General features: G+C 35.0%; 1 long non-coding RNA gene across 1 annotated transcript; it reads right to left on the bottom strand.

Moving 5' to 3' along the window:
• Nucleotides 1-8,006: 8,006 nt before the first annotated feature.
• Nucleotides 8,007-10,269, bottom strand: LOC129657745 (uncharacterized). The gene is made up of 3 exons (XR_008717063.1): nt 10,153-10,269; nt 9,187-9,285; nt 8,007-8,509 (listed from the first exon to the last, which is right to left on the bottom strand). It is a non-coding gene; the product is annotated as an uncharacterized LOC129657745 (long non-coding RNA).
• Between the last annotated feature and the right edge of the window lie 16,161 nt (nt 10,270-26,430).

The raw sequence follows: 26,430 nt of genomic DNA, 5'->3' as shown, positions 1-26,430 counted from the left end.
ATTTTGAGTGGTTGCATAAATGTATCTAGAAAGGAGATTTTACAAGGAGCTCAAGAAGTAAACTTTTATGATTTGATGTGTTCTTGGAACACCACACTGTCTTCAGTGTGGGAAGAGTGAGCAGAATTAAGTCACTGGTTACCCTCTTGCCTACTAAATTGTTTCAGTCATGTCCAGCTCCTTCCAACCCACTGGATTATCACCTGCCAGGCTCCTATGTCCCTGGGATTCCCCAGGCCAGTATATTGTCATGGGTTGCCATGCCCTCCTCCAGGAGATCTTCCAGACCCAGAGACAGAACCTACATCTCTAAAGAATCTGTCATTGGAAAGCAAGTAGTTCTTTACCACTAGCACCACCTGGGAAGCCCACCTGCTATCCACCGCTTAAACATCCAAACAACTTCCAGAAGCTGGGGATCCAGAGAATCAGGAAGGTAGCTTCTAGTAACCTTCTCTGTCTTTCCCTCAAAATCTAGAGCTTTCCTTGCTTAACTTACTTCTTGAGTGAAAACATAAACAAAACAGCTCACCGAATCTTCTCTTGCCTTATATGTGGGGACCGTGGTGATGGGACATGAAAGAACAATCAAAGGTGTGACACAAACTACATATTGTGTTGTAGTTAATTTTACTACTTACATCACTATTCTTAACCAGAAATATATTTTCCCTTCTTTAGGATATTGAAATTAAAATGCTAACTACAATATATTCCAAGAAAGCCTTTCTGTGGGCAGCATTTTTAAAGAACACATCCAAGTTGTTGTTGTGCAGCTGCTCAGTCATATCCAACCCTTTTTGACCCCATGGACTGCAACATGCCAGGCTTCCTGGTCCTTCACTGTTTCCTGGAGCTTGCCCAAACTCATGTCCTTTGAGTTGATGATGCCATCCAACCATCTCTTGTTGTCCCCTTCTCTTCCTGCCTTCAATCTTTCCCAGCGTGAGGGCCTTTTCCAATGAGACAGCACTTCCCATCTGATGGCCAAAGTATTGGAGCTTCAGCATGAGTCCTTCCAGTGAATATTCAGGGTTAATTTCCTTTGGGATTGACTGGTTTGATCTCCTTGCAGTCCAAGGGACTCTCAGTCTTCTCCAGCACCACAGTTCAAAGGCATCAATTCCTCAGTGCTCAGCCTTCCTTATTGCCCCCCATTTTGATGAAAAAAGGCAGTGAATGTTACTAGAAATGTTTTTTATATAACTTTTACAGATAACATTTCTATGATGGATCATATTCAGTGAATATTAATATTGAATAAATATAATTAGGACTTTTAAGGACAGATAACTAAAACAAGTTAAGGCAGGATCCACACACACATTACTGTTTCATGCATATTATTTAATTAACACATACAATAATGCTATATATTATGGACATTGTGAAAAACACAGAGGGTATGAAATTGTCCTAGCCCTCAAATAGATCATGGAATGGTCTATATTCCCTTGATCTAGATTTGGTTTCCCCTCTATAAAATACTTGGAATTATGTGAAAAGTTATGTGAAAACTACTCCATTGTTCTATCAGCTTCAATTTATTATTTAGACTTTGAGCCATGGTGTTGGAGAAGACTCTTGATTGTCCCTTGGACTGCAAGGAGATCCAACAAGTCCATCCTAAAGGAAATCGGTCCTGAATATTCATTGCAAAGACCGATGCTAAAGCTGAAGCTCCAATACTTTGGCCACCTGATGTGAAGAGTCAACTCATTAGAAAAGACTTTGATGTTGGAAAAGATTGAAAGCAGGAGGAAAAGGGGATGATAGAGGATGAAATAGTTGGATGGCATTACCAACTCAATGGACATGAGTTTGAACAAGCTCTGGGACATGGTGAAGGACAGGGAAGCCTGGCATGCTAGAGTCCATAGGGTCACAAGGAGTATAACATGACTGAGCGACTGAAGTGACTAACTGAAACTGAGTCCAAATTTGTAGTCTCTCTCAGGGTGTTTTACTTCTTAGTTCCTATGGGAAATAGTTCTCAGAAACCTGGAATCAACATTTTTAAAAATTATTTCTACCAAAATTTGTCAAACCATAGCATATTCCACAAGCATTACTCTAACTTACTGGGGCCTTTGTATCTCTCAAGTGATATCGTGAAAAGACAGATAAAACATAGTGTACATATTTTTTAAGATAGTTCTTTACAAATGATCTATAGACTATGATCAATGGCATAAAAGTGTTTTAACAGGGAGTCTATATGAAAAACTGAAGAAAGAATGAACCTCAATAAGAAATGATTAATTGTGGCAAATCAATTTCAAACTGTGTTATAATATTTCCCTAATATATTTTGAAAATTAAAATTTATGTTTTGTGTATCTTTCTATAAATCATTAATTCTCTATGAAAAACAAATAGTTGATAATATGAAATTTCTCCCCAAATTTCCATAGAACTATAATACTTACCTCTAATAAGGAATTTCCCCTGAACTTATTTTAGAGCTACTTACATTTACCATATTTCTGTATTTTTACATAAGAATTAATAACTATGATAAAAATATTGGTAGGAGAATAGTAATAATAAATGAAATTGCTTCAATAATTTAGTAGTAATTGTAATAGCTTTTTATCTTTGTATTTGAAAAATGTTATGAAGCTCATCATGAAGCATCTTCCTAGAACCAGATTAATGAAAGATGAGGAAACTTTGCTACAGTTTCATACTTGGCTTTATTCTGAGAGTTTAGGCTTAAGAAGCATTGCCCGTCTGTTGGCTTTCAAAAACACTAGTGGTCTCAATAATTAGTTTTAAACCACATTCTTCCCCAATGTTGTTTTAAATCTAGAGTTGGGATAATATATTTATTGAAAACTAACATCAATTAAGTGCAGCTTCCTCGATTCTGTGAGTGGGTTGCTATTTCCTTCTCCAATGCATGAAAGTGAAAAGTCAAAGAGAAGTTGCTCAGTCGTGTGTGACTCAGCGACCCCATGGACTGCAGCCTACCAGGCTCTTCCATCCATGGGATTTTCCAGGCAAGAGTACTGGAGTGGGTTGCCATTGCCCTCTCCGCATGTGACTCTTCAGTAGCACTTAATCTTCGATTCTGTTATTGTAAAGATTGTTGGTAATCATTCTCACTTTATTAAGTTTAAGAAATATTTCCTCCCAACTACTGTGAGTGCACACACACAAACACAGAGATGTGCACACATGGAGAATTTTACTGCACTTCAAAGTAGGGGAATTGAAATAAGAGAGGGAGGCAACATCCGTAATAGAGATGATACAGACATCCTGCTACTGCTGCTGCTGCTGTCGCTTCAGTCATGTCCAACTCTATGTGACCCCAGAGATGGCTTCCCACCAGGTTCCCCCCTCCCTGGGATTGTCCAGGCAAGAACACTGAAATTGGTTGCCATTTCCTTCTCCAATGCATTAAAGTGAAAAATGAAAGTGAAGTCGCTCAGTCGTGTCCGACTCCTATCGACCCCATGGACTGCAGCCTATCAAGCTCCTCTGTCCATGGGATTTACCAGGCAAGAGTACTGGAGTGGGTCTCCATTGCCTTCTCCACAATAGAGACATAATTAATTATAAATTGTATTCTTTGTTGTATATTCTTGCTGCCAAAGGATGTGGAAAAAAGTGTAATATTCCAGAACTATGGATTTACATAAGTAAAGAATGGACATTGAAGAAAATATAGCCAGACCATAATTAACTTAATATTACTAAGTTGTATTTGGGAACTGTAAAAGGAAAGAAAACAAGGGCTTCCCAGGTGCTTCAGTGGTAATAAATGTTTCTGCCAATGCAGGAGATGCAGGTTTGATCCCTGGGTGGGGGAAGACCTCTGGAGGAGGCAATGGCAACCCATTCCACTATCCTCGCCTGGGAAATCCCATGGACATAGGAGCCAGGTAGGCTTCAGTCCATGGAGTTTCAGAGTTGGACATGACTAAGCATACATGCAAAAAAAAAATGTATCAGTATATTTGCTGTTATACAGAAATATTTAGAACACCAGTATCACTTCACCAGGAAACTCAACTAATAATTGATGGGAGGTGGGGGGAAAGAAGTTGTGGGTCTGAACAATGTGATTTCTTCAACATCCTAGAAATAATCTATAATTCTCTGTACCTTTGAGAACATAAATATCTGCAAATTTCCAATTATAATCAAATTGGCATATTTTAAGATTAAAAATAACATATACAAGGCAATATAGTAGTATTCAAAATACCTAAGTAATCAATAATATTGGTTACCACCTCTTTGGTTCAGTCTGTTGTTCAGTCACTCAGACGTGTCTGACTCTTTGAGATCCCACAGACTGCAACACGCTGGGCTTCCCTGTCCTTCACCATTTCCCAGGGCTTGTTCAGTCTGAGTGACTTTCTAGATACACTTTGTGTGTGTGTGTGTGTGTGTGTGTGTGTGTTAGTATATTTCTCCTCTCTCTACTAATATGTCTATAAGTTTATAAAATTAGTCCTTGAATAAGATTAGTTCTTGAAAAAATAAATTGAATAAATCCATGAGAAATATTACAAATAAAACTGTGTTATTTCTTTAGTAAAAATACTAATGTTGCTATTTACAGTTTGCAAATAAATTTCACATATGAGATTTAACTTCCATCTCATGATGAATGAGGTGTTTTATCATAGTTTTTTTAGAGGAATAATTTTTTCTTCAAGCACTTTGTTCAGTTCAGTTCAGTTCAGTTCATCACTCAGTTGTGTCCGACACTTTGCAACCCCATGGACTGAAGCACGCCAGGCCTCCTTGTCCATCACCAGCTCCCGGGATCTACTCAAACTCATGTCCATTGAGTCGGTGATGCCACCAAACCATCTCATCCTCTGCTGTTCCCTTCTTCTCCCACCTTCAATCTTTCTCAGCATCAGGGTATTTTCAAATGAGTCCGGTCTTCACATTAGGTGGTCCAAGTATTGGACTTTCAGCTTCAACATCAGTCCTTCCAATGAATATTCAGGACTGATTTCTTTTAGGATGGACTGGTTGGACCTCCTTGCAGTCCAAGGGACTCTCAAGAGTCTTCTCCAATACCACGGTTCAAAACCATCAGTTCTTCAGCACTCAGCTTTCTTTATAGCCCAACTCTCACATCCATACATGACCACTGGAAAAACCATATCCTTGACTAGCTGGACTTTTGTTGGCAAAGTAATGTCTCTGGTTTTGAATATGTGGTCTAGGTTGGTCATAACTTTTCTTCCAAAGAGTAAGTATCTTTTAATTTCATGGCTGCAGTCACCATCTGCAATGATTTGGGAGCCCCGAAAAATAAAGTCTGACACTGTTTCCACTGTTTCCCCATCTATTTGCCATGAAGTGATGGGACCAACTGCCATGATCTTCGTTTTCTGAATGTTGATCTGTAAGCCAACTTTTTCACTCTCCTCTTTCACTTTCATCAAGAGGCTCTTTATATCTTCTTTGCTTTCTTCCATAAGTGTGGTGTCATCAGCATATCTGAGGTTATTGATATTTCTCCCAGCAATCTTTGTAGAGTACTTTGTAGAAGAGGTCAAATGGCAAAAATGACAGAGCTTTAACCCAGACTGAATAATTTGCATCCAAATATTATGACAGTTACTCCAAAAGATTTTTTTTTCTTCTTTAACGTTTATGTTGAATATTAAGCCAGAATTTATCATTATATATACAATCCTATTGGGAAAAAAACGGGTGATTGTAATAAAATACTCAGGTCTTTAGAGTTCTGTGTCATGAGTTAATGTTTTGGGTAATTAATACCTAACCACAGTTTCTCTTTATGTTTTTTCATACCCTTTCTAGAGATAAATTATAACATAAACATTTGGTGTAATTTGCAAGTGAATGGAGTGAAATATCCATTTTGTTGTTTTTTGGACTTTCCTTTGATTCAAAATAAATTACTTATCTATCATTTCAGTTATGTTGATTCATAATCCTTGTTTGTTTGTTTTTTTTTTTTCCTTGTTGCATGAGGAATCTCACTTACAAATCCAGGACCTATGAACTTGAAAACACTGACATAAGAAGTGAGTATTCTTCTAGGTACTGGAGACACAGCAGGGATACAAATACAGCTTCTGCAATCAGAGAGCTTATAGCCTAGAGAGCTCTCTACTCTCTCTAGTAGGCAGAGACAAACAAAACACATTTATGTGTTGGGGGATGATCATGATGTAGAAAAAAGAGAATGCAATTTAGGGAAATAATGGGGATGAGGAAGAGGCTACTATGCTCTTATTTGGTGTGGAAATCTGTGATAGTGCAACATTATGAAAGAGATCAATGGAAAGGTAAAGGAAGTAGTCCAGTGTTTATCTAAGAACTTTCGAATCAGAGGACACAGCATTTGCAAAGTCTCTGAAGTAGGAGAACAGTTGGTATGCAAAGGGAATATCCAAGAAGTCACTGCACTCAGAAGACCGTAGCAAAGCCTCAGTGATAGTGCATTAGGCGAGAGAAGGTGTTGGAGGCCAGACAAGATCAGGTCTTTTTAAGTTATTTTATATAATATTATTTGAGAGGAGGTTGAATAATGCCACACCTTTCCTTCAGACATCAAGGTCCTCTCCCCTGGAATCTATGAATGTTTTACCTTGTATGACAAAAGGAACTTTCCAAATGTGACTCAGTTAAGGATCTTGACATGAGGAGATTATTCTAGATTATCCACATTGACCATAAATCTTTTCACAAGGGTCATTATAAGAGGGAGGAAGGGAGAATTTTGACACAGAGGAAGAAAGCAATGAGACTGCTGAAATAAGATGCTATACTTCTAGCTTTAATGACATAGGAAAGAACTTCAAAACTCAGAATGTAAGGAATGTGATTCTAGAGCCTGAAAAAGGCTAGAAAATGCTATTGCCCTAGAGCATCTTGTTAACTCCTTGATTTTAGTCTAGTGAATTGATTTTGGACTTCTGATCTGCAAGCTGTATGAGAATAAATTTGTTTTTTAAAACAACTGATTTTGGGGTCTGACCTGGTGGCTCAGAGGTTAAAGTGTCTGCCTGCAATGCGGGAGAACTGTATTCGATCCCTGGGTCTGGAAGATCCCCTGGAGAAGGAAATGGCAACCCTCTCCAGTATTCTTGCCTGGAGAATCTCATGGACGGAGGAGCCTGGTGGGCCACAGTCCACAGGGTCGCAAACAGTCGGACACGACGAGCAACTTCACTACTTTATGTTTGCGGTAACTTGTTTCATAGGTCATAGGAAATTACTATGGATAGGAAACTGTTGTAGAGTTTGAGGAGGGATGTGACATGTTAGAGCAAAAATCAGCATGTGTAAAGATAAGCTAGAATTTCAAGATAATGGAAAGAAGCTAATGATGCAGAAGAGAGAGGAGGAGTGCCTGGAGAGATACTTTAATTAGGCAAGAGGGCATGTGATCCTGGGTACAAACAAAAGAATTGTCCTCCTTAGGCCGAACTTGGCAGGTCAATCTTTTTTATTTTTTGGCTGCTCTGTTGTGGCATGAGGGGTCTTAGTTCCATAGTGTTAGTTGCTCAGTCTTTTATGACCCTATTACTGTAGCCCACCAGGCTCCTTTGTTCATGGGATTCTCCAGGAAAGAGTACTGGAGTGGGTTGTCATTTCCTTCTCCAGAGAATCTTCCCAACCCAGGAAATGAACCTGGGTCTCCTTCATTGCAGACAAATTCTTTATGGTTTTATCTAACCTGTGCCCCCTTGAAGCATGGAATCTTAATTATTGGACCACCAAGGAAATCCTGGCAGTTCACTAAATTTTTATTGGAGGATAAGAAATATCTTACCATAACTAAATCACCAATATCAACATTAAAAAGGCAGCAATAATTTATTAAACCTTTAAATTTATCCAAACACATTTTCCCTAACCCTAAGAGAGATCCAGTAGTCTCAACCATCTAAGGGTAGGTCCATACTAAAAATGTTAATGCTACCTTTTTTCTTCGAATCTTAAATAGTTTAGAAATTAAATTATTAGTCATAGATATCTTGTTGCTTTTATTATAATTAACCAAAAGAGATTTCAATTTAGTTTAACATTAAAAAGGAAAGTATATAAAGATATACATAAAATAAAAACACAGTTTGCAGTGCTTTTTAGCCAAAATTTAAAAGAAATGATACATTTTCAGTGTTGATCATGAAAGACTCTATAGTCTAATGTTCTATGCATAGGATCCTGAAATCAGATTATCTAAGCTTGTTCCCAACCCCTCCACTATCAGAGCTATGAACTGAGCAAGTTCCTTAAGCTCAACTGTGTTCTCATTTTTCAAATATGCACAATAAATGCACCTGAGTCATAAAGTAAAAAAACAAACAAAAAAAAATAGAAAAATGTCTGGACGTAGTAAAGACATCATAAATGTTAGCCATGGTTATATTGTTACTATTATCTAATCAATATTTATTTTCCAAGTATCCATAAAAGGGGTTTTGCTGGCAATATGGTGAAAGTTATAATTCTTTAGGATGCTTGTCTTCTTTTTATACTGTACACAGAACTCTTGTTACTAGAAATAAAAGATGCATACAGAGTATACTTTAACAAACTTGTCAATAACAAATGATAAAATTCATTAAAAATTTAAACCTTGACTTTGAAAGATTGTAATAACCTTAAGATACATGGAAAAGGAAAAAAAAATTCAAGGCACAAAATACAGTGAACAATAGAAATAGAACACACCATTTGCTGGGAGTAGAATATATTAATCAGAATATTATGATTTATTTTCCAAATGTGTCTTATTAATTTTGGGGGTATGATATTCTAGGAACTGGAACTTGTGATAGCATCTGTAACTGTTTGAAAGAACACTCAGTGGGATTATAGAAAGATTCTATTAGCCATCTATGTGATCCTGGAAAAGTATCCCCATGCTGTAACCTTAATTTATTTTGAGAATTTGAAAGAAGAAAAGTAACAGAATAATTAACCCAGTCTGCTTCAGCTTTCTGATCGATAAATCAGGACATTTAAAGAGCCCAACTTCTGATCAACTTCCAACACCCATGATTAACAGCATCTTTCCTTTCTTCTATAGTGTTGCTTACAACATAGTATACTCCCAAAAAATATATCTGAGAAAGATATATCTTTATTAGATATATACAAATAGAGTTCTACATCTGTATCTACACATATTTGTACAAAATTATAAACTAATGTTGCTACACATATACATACATACAACTCATTTAAACTTCAATAGTTGTTTTTGTAGAAATTGCCATGCTGATTGCAAAATTGTAGGGAAATGAAATAATCTTGAGTTGCCAAAGTTATCTAGAAAATAAAGACAATAGAGTACCCACATTAGCTGATTTCACAATTGACTATAAAATTACTGTGTTTGAGATAATATGTCATTGGCATAATCATAGATGAATAGTTCAGTGGAAAGGAATAGAGTATTTAAAAATAGATTCACCATGTATGTAAGGACTAAAGAAACAAAATGAGAAAGAAAAAATTTAACAAGTTATATTGAAACAAGTAGATAATTACATTGAAAATAAACCCACATCCCTCATCTCATAATATGCATCAAGTCAATTTGAGATATTTCATAGACCTAAAAACATATCTATATAACATACCTACCAATAAAAGTTTAAGAGGAGAATATTTTCTCAGTCATGATAAGAGAAGGCATTTTACAGAGGATGCAAAAATAACTGATCATAAAAGAAAAAATTGTATAACATCAAAATGGAAAACTTCTGCTCATCAAAAGTCACCATAAGAAAATGAAAGAAGGCTACATATGGAAGTAAATATTCATAATACACATATCTAAAATTATTTTTGTTGAAATAATATAGATAAATCTTACAGTTGAAAAATAAAAGTCAAGGAAATTACTTTTTTCATGAGCAGAAGACTTGAACACAGAGTTTATCAAGGGAGATATACAAATGTCAAGTAAGTAAATGGTGGTCAAAATATTCAATCATCAGAGAAATGAAAATTAAAACTATAATGGATACCACATTACATCCACTAAAATGATTAAAGAGTAAAAGCTTAAGACAATTTTTAAGAATGAAAATATCAAGTACTGGGAAAGATATGGAACAAATGATATTTACTGAACAGAAGTGATATATACAAAAATGACTACCCTTGCATATTCATAGCAGCTCTACTTACTGTTGCCAGTGATTTCTCCCAAGAACTCTCTCCTTGGTTTGCAGATAGCTACCTTGTCTCTGTACCCTCGCAAGCTTTTACCTCTGTGTTGTTTGTGTTCTAATCTCCTCTTCTCCTGAGAGAAGTCATATTAAATAAGGACCCACCCATGTGACGTGATTTTACCTTAATTACCTCTTTAAAGGCTGTTCAATTCAGTAACTTTCTGAGGTATACTTGGTGTGAGGGCTTCAACATACGAATCTGGCACGGAAACAATCCACCACATAACACTAGAGCACCGTTACTTCACAACCTTGTTCCCCTGTTTTATGCCTCACCACCCATCTCACATTCCGTGATCCAATAGGCTTCAGGGAGGTGGTAGCTTTCTCCCATAATCCTAGTGCTGACTTGAGCTGTTCTCATATTTCACAACCTTGGTTCCCTTTGAGCCTGACTTAAATGAGTTCCCATTAGTCAGCAATTGAAATAATCTCCACAATTTTGGATGACTTAAAGTGGAAACAATATGTTGTAATATTTGTGCCAAATTTTGTTGAGCAGAAATCCAGCTCCTAAGGCTTATTTCTGTCTTGTATGTTTTTTTTTTTTGTAGGTTACTTTTAAGGAAAATAAGAAATACTCAAACCAAAATTAAATCACACCTGGAATTAATACACTGAGCAACTGAACAATGACAATAAATGGTGAACATATATTGAAAAGCTGTAGTTGCTATGCTGTTTTTCCCTAGTTTTGATTATAAGGAATAATCAATAATCACTTGTTGAATTGGTTAGGAAAATTATCTTCAGAGCTTAGTCATAAGTGCTGTCATTGTTCTAAATATGAAAATATATATATATATATATATTTGTGAATTCATGTATTAAAACAAGATAGTCAAAGAAACATCAAGAAAATAAATTGGAATATATGGTACAGAGTTGAGAGAAAAGAAAGTTGTAAACAGTAAAATGGAGAAGAGAGGAAACCCAGTTCTAATTTGTTTTTATTTGATGGCTACCATCATTCTAGTAATCTAACATTTTTCCTAATATTCAAGTTTACATGGTTACTTTTAGGAACACAAAATGTGAAATGATTGATCCCAAGTTAAATCACCATCAAATTAGTAGCAAATTAACCACTTGCAGCTTACTAAAATTATTGTTTACTTATACACTAGCTGGGCTTCCCTTGTGGCTCAGCTGGTAAAGAATCTGCCTGCAATGTGGGAGACCTGGGTTTGATCCCTGGGTTGGGAACATCCCCTAGAGAAGAGAAAGGCTACCTACTCTAGTATTCTGGCCTGGAGAATTCCATGGACTGTATAGTCCATGGGGTCGCAAAGAGTCGGACATGACTGAGAGACTTTCACTCACTCTCACTCATACACTAATTTAATAGTACTCAACAAAAAGTAATATTTTTCTTCATATTAACAAATATATAAAAATATTTTGTAGTTTGACAGTGAACACTTTATATATACAGACCTAAAGGCATGATGATTATTTGAAGGGGAAATGTTTAAATAAGAATTGAAGATAAAAACAAATCAGTGTCTTAATTTTAGAACTCAAGAACAAATTTAGCAATGAAAATGGCTACTCTACTTTGTTGCAGCTTCTACATTTAAATCGTGCTTTTGTATACAGTGAATTTATCCACCTATGAATGGAGAATTTTAAAAACATGGGCTTACGTAACATTAATCACACAGAGACTTAATGTTTCTTCTCATCTCAGTTAAATGCCTCAGAATATCTTAACAAAAAACTAAATACATTCTTGATTGCAGTCACATATGCACTTTTGAGAGTGAGTGAATACATGAGGAAATTCTTATAAAAGTATAATTTCTTTATGTGTTACATAAAATTTATGTAATTTAAAAATGTTGATGATTGTCAGGGGCATATCAAGGACCTATTCAGAGACATGATCTATTTCAGATCAGATCAGTCGCTCAGTCGTGTCCGACTCTTTGCAACCCCATGAATCGCAGCACGCCAGGTCTCCCTGTCCATCACCAACTCCCGGAGTTCACTCAGACTCACGTCCATCGAGTCAGTGATGCCATCCAGCCATCTCATCCTCTGTCGTCCCCTTCTCCTCCTGCCCCCCATCCCTCCCAGCATCAGAGTCTTTTCCAATGAGTCAACTCTTCGCAAGAGGTGGCCAAAGTACTGGAGTTTCAGCTTTAGCATCATTCCTTCCAAAGAAATCCCAGGGCTGATCTCCTTCAGAATGGACTGGTTGGATCTCCTTGCAGTCCAAGGGACTCTCAAGAGTCTTCTCCAACACCACAGTTCAAAAGCATCAATTCTTCAGCGCTCAGCCTTCTTCACAGTCCAACTCTCACATCCATACATGACCACAGGAAAAACCATAGCCTTGACTAGACGGACCTTTGTTGGCAAAGTAATGTCTCTGCTTTTGAACATGCTATCTAGGTTGGTCATAACTTTCCTTCCAAGGAGTAAGCGTCTTTTAATTTCATGGCTGCAGTGACCATCTGCACTGATTTTGGAGCCCAGAAAAATAAAGTCTGACACTGTGTCCACTGTTTCCCCATCTATTTGCCATGAAGTGATGGGACCAGATGCCTTGATCTTTGTTTTCTGAATGTTGAGTTTTAAGCCAACTTTTTCACTCTCCACTTTCACTTTCATCAAGAGGATTTTGAGTTCCTCTTCACTTTCTGCCATAAGGGTGGTGTCATCTGCATATCTGAGGTGATTGATATTTCTCCCAGCAATCTTGATTCCAGCTTGTGTTTCTTCCAGCCCAGCGTTTCTCATGATGTACTCTGCATATAAGTTAAATAAACAGGGTGACAATATACAGCCTTGACAAACTCCTTTTCCTATTTGGAACCAGTCTGTTGTTCCATGTCCAGTTCTAACTGTTGCTTCCTGACCTGCATACAAATCCCTCAAGAGGCAGATCAGGTGGTCTGGTATTCCCATGAGATCTGCAAATTGTGATATGGCAAAGTTGATCACAGAGTAGTAGGACAAGTTACACATTTGGAACTCTTCATATCTGTTTTCTATTTTATTGAATGAATATCAGTATTATTATGGGATCATAACAAATTGTAAAGATTTTTTAAAAGTATTACATGTGTGTGTCTATAGACTTATTGTGAAATGTGACTAACTGATGTGGTTTGAACAGGACCCGTAGGAAATGGTTTAAAAAAATATATATCAACTGTTACATTTTTTTTGAAAGAAAAGTAGATTAATTTTCTTGAATGAAGCCCTGAGATGCTAAATGTCCTCAAGTTATGAAATGATGAGTCCTGATGCTGGTAACAATATACATTAGGATATTTAAGGATTATGATGCATATCCTCCTATTAGCAAAATATTTGAAATTTCTATTAATAGAATCAGATCAGTTGTGAAGAAATGAATTTTAGAAGGCAGAACATTAAATTGGACAAAGGGGTCATGGGTACATATCACCAGCAGCACACATATTCTGAGAAAACTGATAGGCAGAAAAGTCATTGAGTGGGCACAGTCGCTCATATTCTCAGCCTGCCACAGTTTAGTCTGGGCAAAGAATATCGACAGGTGAGTACCATGACTAAATTGCAACTAAGTTTCTGTATTGATGGTGGATAGAGATCTCTGCTAACTCCAGAACAACAGATGCCCTCTGGTTGGAAAACTGTCCTTGTAAGAAAGGCGTTGTTTAGTTGCTCAGTCATGTCTGACCATTTGAAACACCATGGACTGCAGCACGCTGGTCTCCACTATCTCCTAAAGTTTTCTCAAATTCATGTCTATTGAGTCAGTGACACTATCTAACCATCTCATCCATCTCATTCTCTGCCACCTCTTTCTCCTTCTGCCTTCAATCTTTCCCAGTATTAGGATCATTTCCAATGAGTCAGCTCTTCACATCAGATGGCCAAAATTATGGAGTTTCAGCATCAGTCCTCCCAGTGAATATTTAGGACTGATTTCCTTTAGGATGGACTGGTTGGATCTCCTTGCAATCCAAAGGACTCTCGAGTCTTCTCTGGCATCACAATTCAAAAACATCAGTTTTTCTGCACTCAGTATTCTTTCTGGTCCAATTCTCACACCCATTGGATGAGTACTAGAAAAAGCATAGGTTTGACTATACAGACCTTTGTTGGCAAAGTGTTGTCTCTGCTTTTTAATAAGAAAGGAGAGACCTCAGCAAACCACTGGGTAAAATGAGTCTGTTCTGCTTTTAGGCTCAAATCTGGTGAGCTAGTAATTCTCTGTTAAGCTATTGAAAGAAGGAAGCATTTTCTTTTTTCCAGAGCAAATTTGTCTTTAATCATCAATAAATATCAATAACAGTAACATCATGTGTGTGTATATACTTAAAACTGTTATTTAAGATGCATTTTTTAAATCCTTCATCCATTGAGACCCTATTGTATATGGAAGTTTTTATGACATTGGTCACCCATAGGGGCTTTTAGTGAATCAAGTCTGTCATCAATGAGAGTAGAATAGTTACCATGCAAAAATCTCTAGTGTCTTAGCCTGAACTGTTGTAATTAAAGATCATAGACTACGTAGCTTAAAGAACAGACATCTATTTCTCACACTTCTGGAAGCTGGAAAGTGTTTGTGGTGAGTATCTTTTTTCTGGTTTACAGACAGTTATTTTCTCACTGTATTCTCACATGGAAGGGTAGATGAAGCCTTAATACCTCCATCTCTTCTTAGAAGGGTGCTAATCCCCTCATCAGAGAAGGCAATGGCACCCCACTCCAGTACTCTTGCCTGGAAAATCCATGGACAGAGGAGCCTGGTAGGCTGCAGTCCATGAGGTCGCGAAGAGTCAGACACGACTGAGCGACTTCACTTTCACTTTTCTCTTTCATGCATTGGAGAAGGAAATGGCAACTCACTCCAGTGTTCTTGCCTGGAGAATCCCAGGGACAGGGGAGCCTGGTGGGCTGCCATCTATGGGGTCGCACAGAGTCCGACACGACTGAAGCGACTTAGCAGCAGCAGCAATCCCCTCATGATGGCTCCATCCTCATGACCTAATCTGAATCTAATTTCCTTCAAAAGATACCCACCTGCTAATACCATTACATTTAAAGCTTAAGATTTCAATGTACACATTTGAGGAAGACATGGACATTCAGTGCATAACACCTAAGTACAAATGTCTAATATTTCCTCAGGTGTTGTGGAATATTATGAAATTCTAATATTAGCAGTGTAAGATTGATAGCACTAATATTTATTTTTTCATATAGTTTCTCTTGAAATTATGATGCAGACTCTATCCAAGATACTTTATAAACAAATCCTCTTACATAGCCCAAAATTTGTTATATTGATAAATTTATTAAATAAGAAATTTCATATTACTTTTTAGGTAAATGTGGGAATATATAGAAAGGGGATCTAAATGAGTAAAAAGTCAAAGCCTATGTTTGAAAACTGAGTTTTTGAAAACTCAGATTTACTTGAGAGAACTTGAAACGGAGATCTGAAGAAGCCTTCTGCTGTGCTTAGTAGTTCAGTTGTGTCCAACTCTTTGAGACTGCATGGGCTGTAACCCACCAGGCTCCTCTGTCCATGGAATTCTCCAGGCAAGAATACTAAAGTGTGTTTATCTAAAACACATAGTCAACATTATTCTTATTGATGATCATAAACCACTGCTTAGTAAGCAAGACTGGGAACACACAATATCCCACTCAATTTATGATCTTTGTGAATGTCCCAGTCACTGCAATTAAGACACAAAAGAAGCATGAATACTAGATGAGAGGTTTTGAATTTTATAAATAAAACTACCAAATATCATTGATGCAGTATTAGAATTAATGAGATATTTTTCATTTCTATGTCCTAGAAACAAAGTAAAATATAATTTTAAAGTAATATTTTATAAAAGAAAACCACAAATTTAAATTACTTAGTTAAAAATTACCTAGGAATAAATCTAACAAAAGTTGTACAAGATTCTTATGGAAAATTTTTAACATGCCTGAAAAAAAAATCTTGCAACTGTCACTATTTTAACAGTATTATTTCTTCAAAAATTGACTCGTGAATTTGATAGAATTTTAATCAAAATCCCAGCAGGATATTTGAGGAAATTGACAAAATAATTCTAAATTTCAAATGTAGATAAAGGGACTAAGTACAACTAAAATGCTCTTAGAAGAAAAAATTTCCTCCCAGCTATTACAACATTTATGAAACTAGTAATTAAATCTTTTTGGCATTAAGTCAGAGGTATAAACATTGACCAATGGAAAAGAAAATAAGCTTAGAAGAAGACAACATATGGAAACAATATATAGTCCAAATTGCATCATTTTTGCACTGGGAAGGATGTGGTCTATAAAATAAATGGTGGCAGGACAATGGTGGTGGGTATCCACCTGGGAAATTATTTTGAAATTGCATTTTTACAGTACCCAACACCCAAAATATCAATTCCAGATGGATTAAAGTTTTAAACATGAAAGCAAATCTGAAGCCAGTATTGACTACTTTAATGAGGATAGTTTCACAAAGTGTACTATCCAAAAACAAAAGACATTGCCTGAGTAAACAGAAATATCAGAAGCTGCTTTTTGAAATAAATCATAAGGAGAAGAAAAAGACAAGCCATAAACCAGAAGAAGACTTTTGAAACATAACCAGAAAAGGAATCACTTTCAAGAATATCTTTACTCAGCAGGAAAAAATACAAAAATCAAGTACAAAAATAGGAAAAGGAAATTTATAATTATTTTAAAGAAACAAAAATATACATGTCTCTACAAATAAATAAAAACACGAGCTATTTTTGTTAACCTCATGGAAATGAATATTCACGCTGCAATATGATACAATTTTATATTCGCTAGACAGGAGTGAGTGAATAAATCTGACAATTACAATTTTTGGCAAGGGTGCGGATCAACAGAGACTTTTATACACTCTAGTGAGATGGAAAATTGCTAAAATTCACCCTGGGAAAAATATGGCTTTATCTTTAAAAATATGCTTGACTAAAATTTAGGAATTTCATTTCTAAGTATACACATATGTTCCAGGAAACTTCTGCTAAAATGTTCAAAGCAAGAATCATTTATAATAGCTAACTAAAAACAACAAAAGTATCTACAGACAGGAGAAGAGAGAACTAAGTTTCGCCATATTCATGCAATGCAAGAATTGGCAAACTATAGAACATAAGTCAAAGCAGGCAAGCCTCCTATTATATTTTAATGGAACACGGCCACACTCATTGGTTTGTATATTGTGTAAGGCTGCTTTTTCTCTATGACATATGAGTGGGTACTTGTGACAGAAAACATATGCCCTCTAAAACCAAACAGTTCATTTTCGGACTATTTACAGAAGTTTGCTAATCCCTGGCCTGATGGAATATTACACAGAGGTGAAAATGAAAGAATTATAAACAACATGAATGAATCTCAGAAACATAATTAGAATATTATACTATATTTTAATGAAGCTCCTATTTACTATCAAAATGAGACAATATATTTTAGGAATATGTGTGTATATTATATATTTATTCCCATGACTGGTTATCTGTATAATGGTGAGAGGAAACTGGGTAGAGTAGGCCTTATGCAATAATAATAATTTATGTTGTGTGAAAAATACAAAAGTATTTGTTTTAGTATTTAAATTTTATCTTGTGTGTTCATTCTATTTGTTGTTTTGTGTATCGATTAATATAGAGTAGCCATAGGTAAGAGTAGGGAAAATACATGCACATCTGTGTGTGTCGATGAATAATCTAAAAATGGGAAGAGAAATGAAGAATCCCTTAGGAAAGAAAGACAGAGATATTTGAAGAAAAATAAGCTATGTGTACAGTTGTATGTGTACAGCTAAGTAGTATTAATGTCATCATTAATAATGACAATATTAGTTTGAATACTAATTACTATTAGTTTGAATAGTAATATATAGAAATTATTTGAGGGGGGTTTTGGAATAAGAATATGTGAATTTGAATTATAGATCACAACTTTCTAGCCCTTTAAACTTGGAACATTTAACTCATCTATAAAATAAAGCTAAAATTATTTTACCTAACAGATTTATTAGGAGGATAAATGGAGATAGGGCTTTATCAAATGGTAAGAAAAAAAGCATTCAAAGGAGCTTCAAAATAATATATTTTATTGTTTTATTTCATTTTTTAATATATATTATCTGAAATGTTATATTTGCAACTAGATCAATCTAAAGTAATTCTAGTTTGAGGAAAGAGAAAATTGGGAAGCCAACTCCTAGGCGCACAAAATATATAGTGACTTCCTGGTTGAAACATTTTTGAGGAAAGGGTAAAAATACTCTTGCTAAGATGGGCTTACCCACATGTGTGACTCTTGAGATTTTTTTTTTTCATTAGTTATGCATGCATTTTTTAAAAGACTGAATGGAATTAGTAAGTACACGATGGTTTTCTGAATCCATATGTACTTCAGGCATTCCAAAATGTTCTCCACTCTGCAGTGAAGGTGGTCTTGCTGATTTTAAAATCTGAATTGTTCCACTAATGTTCAATCCTTCTAGCCTTTTTATAATTTGGGTAGATCTCATGGATACTTTTCCATCATATACTTTCAAGATTGGTTCTATTGGGTCATACACATCTCACATCCGAGGTGATAGACTCAAAGAGGTCAGTCTACCAAATTTAAATGGCTAGTAAAAGACATTTTGAATAAATGGAGAGAGAGTGTTTCTAATTTTAAGTTATATATAGTTAAGACATTTATTTCTCTCAAATTAACTTAAAATTCCATCCTGCTTAAAGCCCTAAATATGTTTCACAGAAATAAAAAGTCCATACTTTACAGTCAATTTTAAAATATAATGTTATATATTACATAGTTTAATAATGTTTTAATAGTATATAATTAAAACTTGTATCATCTTTATATTTACTTTTTTCTACATGATAGAAAATTTTTCTTGCTTATTCTTTTATTCAAATGATTTATTCTAAGCTTCACGCTTATATTGTATTTACTGGCATTTAAATGTGTACATGTGTGACTGTTTTACATGTTTAATAGGGAGTGTTTGCCTTTTCTAGACATTTGTTGTTTGAAAAATGAATGAATAAAATAGCCTTCACTGTGCAAAATTTGTGTATCGGTGATGTGTTAAAAAGACATTTTAATAGTTTATTATTAGTTTATTAGTTCCAAGATTGTATATAGCCAAATATACCATTTTTCAAATTGGAGATTTCTTTCACTTCAGTACAGGTTCAGAAATGTTTTTATTAGTCTTAAATTGAAGAAATATTACCTTATCTTTTGCCCCCATTCTTTTATAGTTGATTTCTTAAACTTTAATTGATTTTCTATTTTAACATTAAGAATTTTTTCTAGGCTGTACACATTGTTATTGATCTTCTTATCCTGGTTACCCCTGGTTTAAAGACAAAACAAAACAAACAAAAAATTCCTTCCTTGGATTTGGAGAAGGAAATGGCAACCCGCTTCAGTATTCTTGCCCGGAGACTCCCATGGACAGAGAAGCCTGGCAGGCCATAGTCCATGGGGTCCCAAGAGTTGAACATGACTGAGCAACTAAGCACATATATTGGATTTTTCAATGATGTTGAAACTATGACATTATATCCAATTATATTTTCATTGAATATTTTGGCATGTTATCTAGTTTTCCTTCAGTTTTTGTTGTTTGATATTGGAGTAAAATATCAAAAATAGTGATATTTGTGACCCCTCAAATATAAAGTTACTCATTTAGGTTTTATATTTATTATATTTGCTAAAACATTGGGACATATTGATAACAGACAATATTGAAACAACAATTCTAGTTTCTAACTTGAGGTAAGGTAACTAATACATGGTTCACCATTAATTATATGTTTGTATGTATGTATATTCTACAAATTGAAAACAATTCCAATAGTAACCCAGAGTGCATGTTTGAATAAACATTATTTTACATGAGTTACTACTGGAATAAATTGCTCAATTTTTCTGAATATAAATTTTATGTCATTAACTGTAATTTTATAACCTTCTGAGATGATAACAGCTACCTATCTTATCAATAATTTAGGCTTATTGTAACCTTTTAAGAAACTTATAGCTTTTCAGGACCTACCTGGAAAACATGACTCCAGTACACACTTCTCTTTTTATAGATAAGTAGACTGAATCTTAAAAAGGTTAAGTAATTTGTCTACAATGAGACAAGATAATTGAAAAATGTGTGCATATGATTTAACTCTACCACCAGTCTCATGCATGATGTGGATAAAATCGTAATTTTAAAATTCTCATCTGTTTACTAAAATGAGACCTAAAGCAGTTAACTAACTGATGTGCCTATGTTAGTCAGGATTCTTCAAATAAACAGAACCAGCAAAACATATCTAAAAGGAGACTTTAGGAGTTGGCTCATGTGTTTATGGAGGCCTAGAATTCCCCAAATCTGCCATATACAATCTGGAAAACCAGGAAAGCAGACGGTCTAATTCAGTCTAAGTCCGAAGGCCAGAGAACCTGGGGCCAAGAGCGTTAAGTCCAGTTGAAAGACCCAAGAAATGAGGGGCCAAAGGTGTATGTCCCAGTGTGAGCGTAAAGGGCAGAGAAATAAGAATGCCAGTGACCCCAGGGCAGAGGAAGATGAATGTCTCAGCTCAAGGAGAGAGAGCTAATTCACCCTTCCTCTGCCCTTTTGTTTTATCCAAGCCCTCAGTGGTTTGAATGATGCCCACCCACACTGAGGAAGGCTATCTTTTTTATTTAGTCTACTGATTAAGATGATAATCTCTTCTAGGAACACTCCCATGGACACATCCAGAGTTAATGTTTCCCCAGCAATCTGGGCATGCCTTAGCCCAGTCAAGATGATACATAAAATCAACCCTCACAGAGCCCAAGGACATTCTCTGAGTTTGAATTGAGATTTGACTGAAAGCCATGTATCTAGATTGATGCTTTGTTGGTCTTTCCACTTTACTATTGTACCATAGTATAAGCAGATTGATGGTGAGGGGGTGCTCTCTCTTATTCCAACATTCAAATTTAGTATGTGAAACTTGCAACTTTTTCCTAATCAAGTCTCTAAAATAAGTAGAAAGTTGTAAGTATAATTTCTTTGAATTGAGTATCACCTTCACAACATGTGATATGAGATGCCTTTGCCCTGTAGGAAAATGTCAAGAATTCATAATCATCTTCATGTTCTTGTCACCTTTGTTATCCATCAATTGAGGCATTGTCATCTCCTCAGCAATGTCAATCCCTCTTTTTCTAGCAACACTACAACTGTAACTTTCCCAACAGACATCTTAGAAAATTCACATACTTGCCGAGTTTTAGACAGAGTAACTTGAAATCCTGTGTCAGGAATAAGAAACATTCTAAAACATAGGGGTGGATAAAAAACACCTGATATGCTTTAATAACATTGTTCTGAATAGCTGTACATCTTAAGAAAACTGTGGAGACTGGCAGAAGCAGGAGTCTAAAGTGCTGAATGGAGACCAGCTCCTTTGGATCAGGAGCTGGATCAGGATCCAGCTCCTTTGGATCAATATCTCCTGCTGATATTGATTCAGCTAAATAGCCAGACACATATTTCAAATCTTCAAAGACTTGGAGGTAGATGACCTAGATTATTTTAACTAATGTTCATTTGACATTCAGTACATCTTAACCTTTCTTGCACTTACAACAATAAATCCATACAACAACCATACATTGCTGGAATTTTCTTTCTCCTCCATGTGAATATGGGTCCAGAAGATAACTACATACTCAAAGGAGGGGAATTGATGATTGTTTAATAAGGGAATCGCTTTCATAGGTAGGGCTAGACTTAAGAAAAATCCACAGGAGATAGTGAGAGAACCCAGGTCTTAACACTGCTTGGCCTGAAAGTGTTAATGATGGGAATAGTTAGAGCACCCAGCAGGACCTGGAGTTGTAGGAAGAGATGTCCAGAGAGGAAAATCACCATTCTTCAGTCTTCAACCTGACACAGAAAAACCAAGGGCATAAACATTAAACTTCTATTATTACCCACCTGTTGGTGTTTCCCATTCACTGAATGTCAGAAGGTCAAGATCCTTGATTGGTCCATCCTGTAAATATCACCCCCCAGAGACACAGAGCAGGATGGAGAGAGATGGAATGTAGGTCTGCGCAGGCAAGTGAAGAACATCCAGCATGTTCCCATGTCACACAAGAGGTATTATAAATGGACTTGCAGAGGTTAAGTAACTTGCCTCAGATAAAATGGTTGCTGAGATGGGACTTAATTCTTGATCCTCCAACCCAAAGCTTAGTGTTTTTGTTCCTATGAGGCCGTTATGCCACTTCTCATTAAAAAAAGAATTTATTCACTCTGCTTTCCGTTTTTGCAACACAGATTTTTATTTTAGCTGAAGTCAGAGGAGTACAAAAACACATCTCAGAGTGATAAATGCTTATTTTAGCAATACAACCTACAGTTACTCTCTATCTACTTCAATCAACCAATTTTCTTTCAGAGAACCTTGAATGCACTTACACATTCATATGCTTATACTGTGTTATGCTGTGCTTATACTCAGGGTACCTGTAAAATATGTTGATCATGATAAACCTTTAATATCATTTAAAAGTACATTCTTACACTAGTGCTAAAAATTAAATAGAATTTTTCAGTAGCAATCATTTACATGGAAAGAATGTATAACAATCCCCTTAAAGACAATTTTAAAATATTTCCCTATAAATTATCTTTCAAAGGATTATGGTAAATTGCATAAGTTAACCTTCAATCACTCATTTTTATTTGCAACAAATAGTTATAAAATTTTTTATGAGTCATATTATTTAATACTGTGAACAAAAATGTAAGTCCTATTGGAAGGTGGATCTTGATGTTTTGATGTATTTCTAAGTAGTGAATTGCACCATACTTTTTATAGAACAGTTTTGTAGCAATGCATTTAACTAAAGGAATCAGGAGTAAATTTCCAGAAAGACAAATAATTTTTACACATGGGTTACCTTCCAAAATCACAATATAAAAATAATGTCTTGCAAAGTGCTATGTGTACAAAACTTACCTCTATGTGTACAAAACTTTCAAGATAACCAGACACTTGAAAATTGAAAATTGATGTTGATTCTTTATGTAGATCTTCAATATAAAGAAGAAATACAGAGCAGCAGCCTCCTCATGCATAGATTGCCAAGAAGTTGGTAGCCAACCACCCTGTGATAAAATTGAGGTATTAACCTGGTAAATGAGCCACTTCAAAAGCCCAGAGAACCTCTTAGGATAAACTTGTTGCTTCAGATATGATTTAACTTGGCAAATGGGTATATTAGTATAAGTATGAAAACTATGCTAATATGTTATTGTTATTTTCTGACCTTCCCATCTAGAAGTCCATGAACTCTTTGATTTACAGCAGGTGAAATATAACTGTGGCAATAAGCTTTGAACATAATCATTGAGTATATAATCAATGAATACATTTTAAAATTATTGGCTATTTTTGATGTTTCTCTATAAGTATAATCCTTCCACAGTATCATCTGTCTCTTGGAAACCTGTAGACAAGTTGACTATACAATGAAAATATATAATCACAATATAAAACAAACAACACAGAGACCAGAGACCATCACTTTGTAGGAATTAGTTCCCTGACCCCTTTCTATCCAAACATGATCTTAAGAATGGAGCAGGGATGAGTAATCTGAAGTTGTTTGACTTACAAATTTCTCTCATTAATATTGATTAGGAGGTCTTAGAATTAGAGGTGTTTTTGTTGTTTTTTTTTTTTTTAATTACTTATCACAGTTAATAGTAAAACTCCTGGAAGAACTTCCGTTCCAAAGAAGCAAACAATTATTAGCTACATGAGAATCAACTTTGTGGCTTTAAAGGAGACAATGAAAAATGTTGCATGACTGGGAAGCAGGAGACCCCGAAACTCAAGGTCTGTTTCCTACTCTATGCATGGATAAAACACAGATATCATCAGCTACCCCCATTCTGCATAGTACTACTTTTGAACTGCCCTAGCATCCGGAAGAATAAAAACATTCATAATTTGAAAGAAGTATTTGGATATCAAGATGCAGTGAATAGTAAGCTATTCTCTCTCTATATATATACATTTTTCATGATGTGACGGGTGTGCCAAATCTAATCCCCTGTGTTAATTTTGATGCATCAACTCATTGAGACCATGCCAACAGTGTAATATCATGATATTAAGTTCCTAAATGAATGTAGCTAGGTTCAGAAGCAGCTTGTTATAAGTAAGATGATAATCTTAGGTATTGTTTTGCCTTGAAGAGTCCTTGTTTATATCTTTTATTCCTGGATAATGTTTAATAATGCACCCTTTCACTCTTAAAGAGTTCCTGTTTGGATGTTAAATTACAAGGCCATCCTAATTATAAGCTGACTTTGAAAAAAAGAAAGAGGAATTCTTTATTTTTATTATAGTTTAAAAAAGGAACTAAATTTTAGGAAGTTAGATTTGCTTCCATTGAGAATTCATTATGTACAAAATAACTCCATTTATATAACCAACATATGTAAATACTATGCATTACAAAAAATTGCTATGAGAATCTTAGGTGTGCTCATTATTTATATAATGATATGATGCCTTTGTCATTTGGTATAATTTTTTGAAATGAGTAATACCCAGCACCAAACCAATGACAATTAACTGAAAAGCAAATGAACATGAAAGACACTGTGAAGTATTGAGCAATTTGCATTTTTTTCCTGGTATACAGAGGACACATATTCTTGATGTTGGCAGATTTTTTAAATATATTGCCTGAACTGTAAACATAATTTCATTTCTCAAATAATGTCTCATCTTTTTTTGGCATTAATTTTAGAATTACCAGCCTGCTTATTTATGGTACTGGATAAAACTCTAATTACCTAAAAAGTATTTAATTTCAAATTCCATCTAGTTTTTTTTCTGTCTCTAAGATTTTTATGTAAGAATATTTTTTAATCTTCCAGAGCTAGCAAGTAAGTATATATATATATGACATTTAAAAAGTGACTCCTGATTGTTGTAAATGCCAAGAAATAGATTTGTAAATACAGTCATTTTATCATAAATGATAATTGAATCCTCTTTGATAAGGTTTAAAGCAAAACCATTTTAATAAACATAGATTTTCCTTAATTCAAATAAAAGATGAAGGATTTTTATGTGTTACATTTGAAAACAGAATTGAATTTGCTCAAAAATTATCTTAAAGAATTTGAACTTTCTACCATTAATCATCATATTTTAAAGCTATTTTTACAGGTAGCCCAAAGTGACTTTGGATTATCCTTTTTCAGAATACAATAAAAACTTGATAAGATTAAAGTCTATCAAAGAAATTAATAAGTAGCCAGTAGGAGAACAATGGTAGACATACCAGAGGAAAAAATATATATAGAGAGAGCAAGCATATGAAGTAAAATCAGGGCTAGGGTTTTTGAAAAATCATCTAGTAAGGCTAGATTATTTGTGATTCAATGTGGGAAGAACATATTTCAAAACAAAATAACATGTGTAAACTGTTGCACAGCCTTGCTAAAATACATAGAAAAATGCTGCTTGATATTTTGTTTCATTTCATGTATTTAGTTAATGATAATTATATACATACACATATTCACATGAATACTTATACACTGTTTTAACTGAATTCTTTGCAGAAAGATTGCAAAAATTTATAATTCACATCAATTTCAATTAATTCTACATTATTTCAATTAAATGATATTTATATTATGTATAGCCAAAGACTAAAATGGGGTTGTCTAGATTTTTTGTACTAGGAAATCAATATAGTTCCATGGATTCAGTTTTGCTCATCAGATCTTTAACTTGAAAGAGACTGCACTCAGCATTATGTCACGGTAATTCTTGCAGACCAATAGATTCTTCATGCTGACTCAGATTTTACCAGAAATACATTGAATACACGTGTGGTTCATCAGTTACATTACACTTTGGCTCATTGGTCAAATGGAGTGTTTGGCAAAACACAAATAAACTGGAGGGTTGCAGGCAATGAGTAGTACATGGTAGCATAAAAGCCATAGTTCAATGTATAAAATAAGTGCAAACATTTCAAATTATATTAACATATAGAGACTCTCACAGAACTTGAATGCTGTAGCAAAATAATGTTGATACTTGATTTTTTCTTTTTGAATGAAAAACTGATCAGATGATGATAGAAACTCTCATGGGCAGTTGAATTTGTGACCAACAAG

The sequence above is a fragment of the Bubalus kerabau genome, chromosome 7 (genome assembly GCF_029407905.1).
Source record: "Bubalus kerabau isolate K-KA32 ecotype Philippines breed swamp buffalo chromosome 7, PCC_UOA_SB_1v2, whole genome shotgun sequence".
Taxonomy (NCBI): Eukaryota; Metazoa; Chordata; class Mammalia; order Artiodactyla; family Bovidae; genus Bubalus; species Bubalus kerabau.
This window is presented reverse-complemented; position numbering and strand designations above follow the sequence as displayed.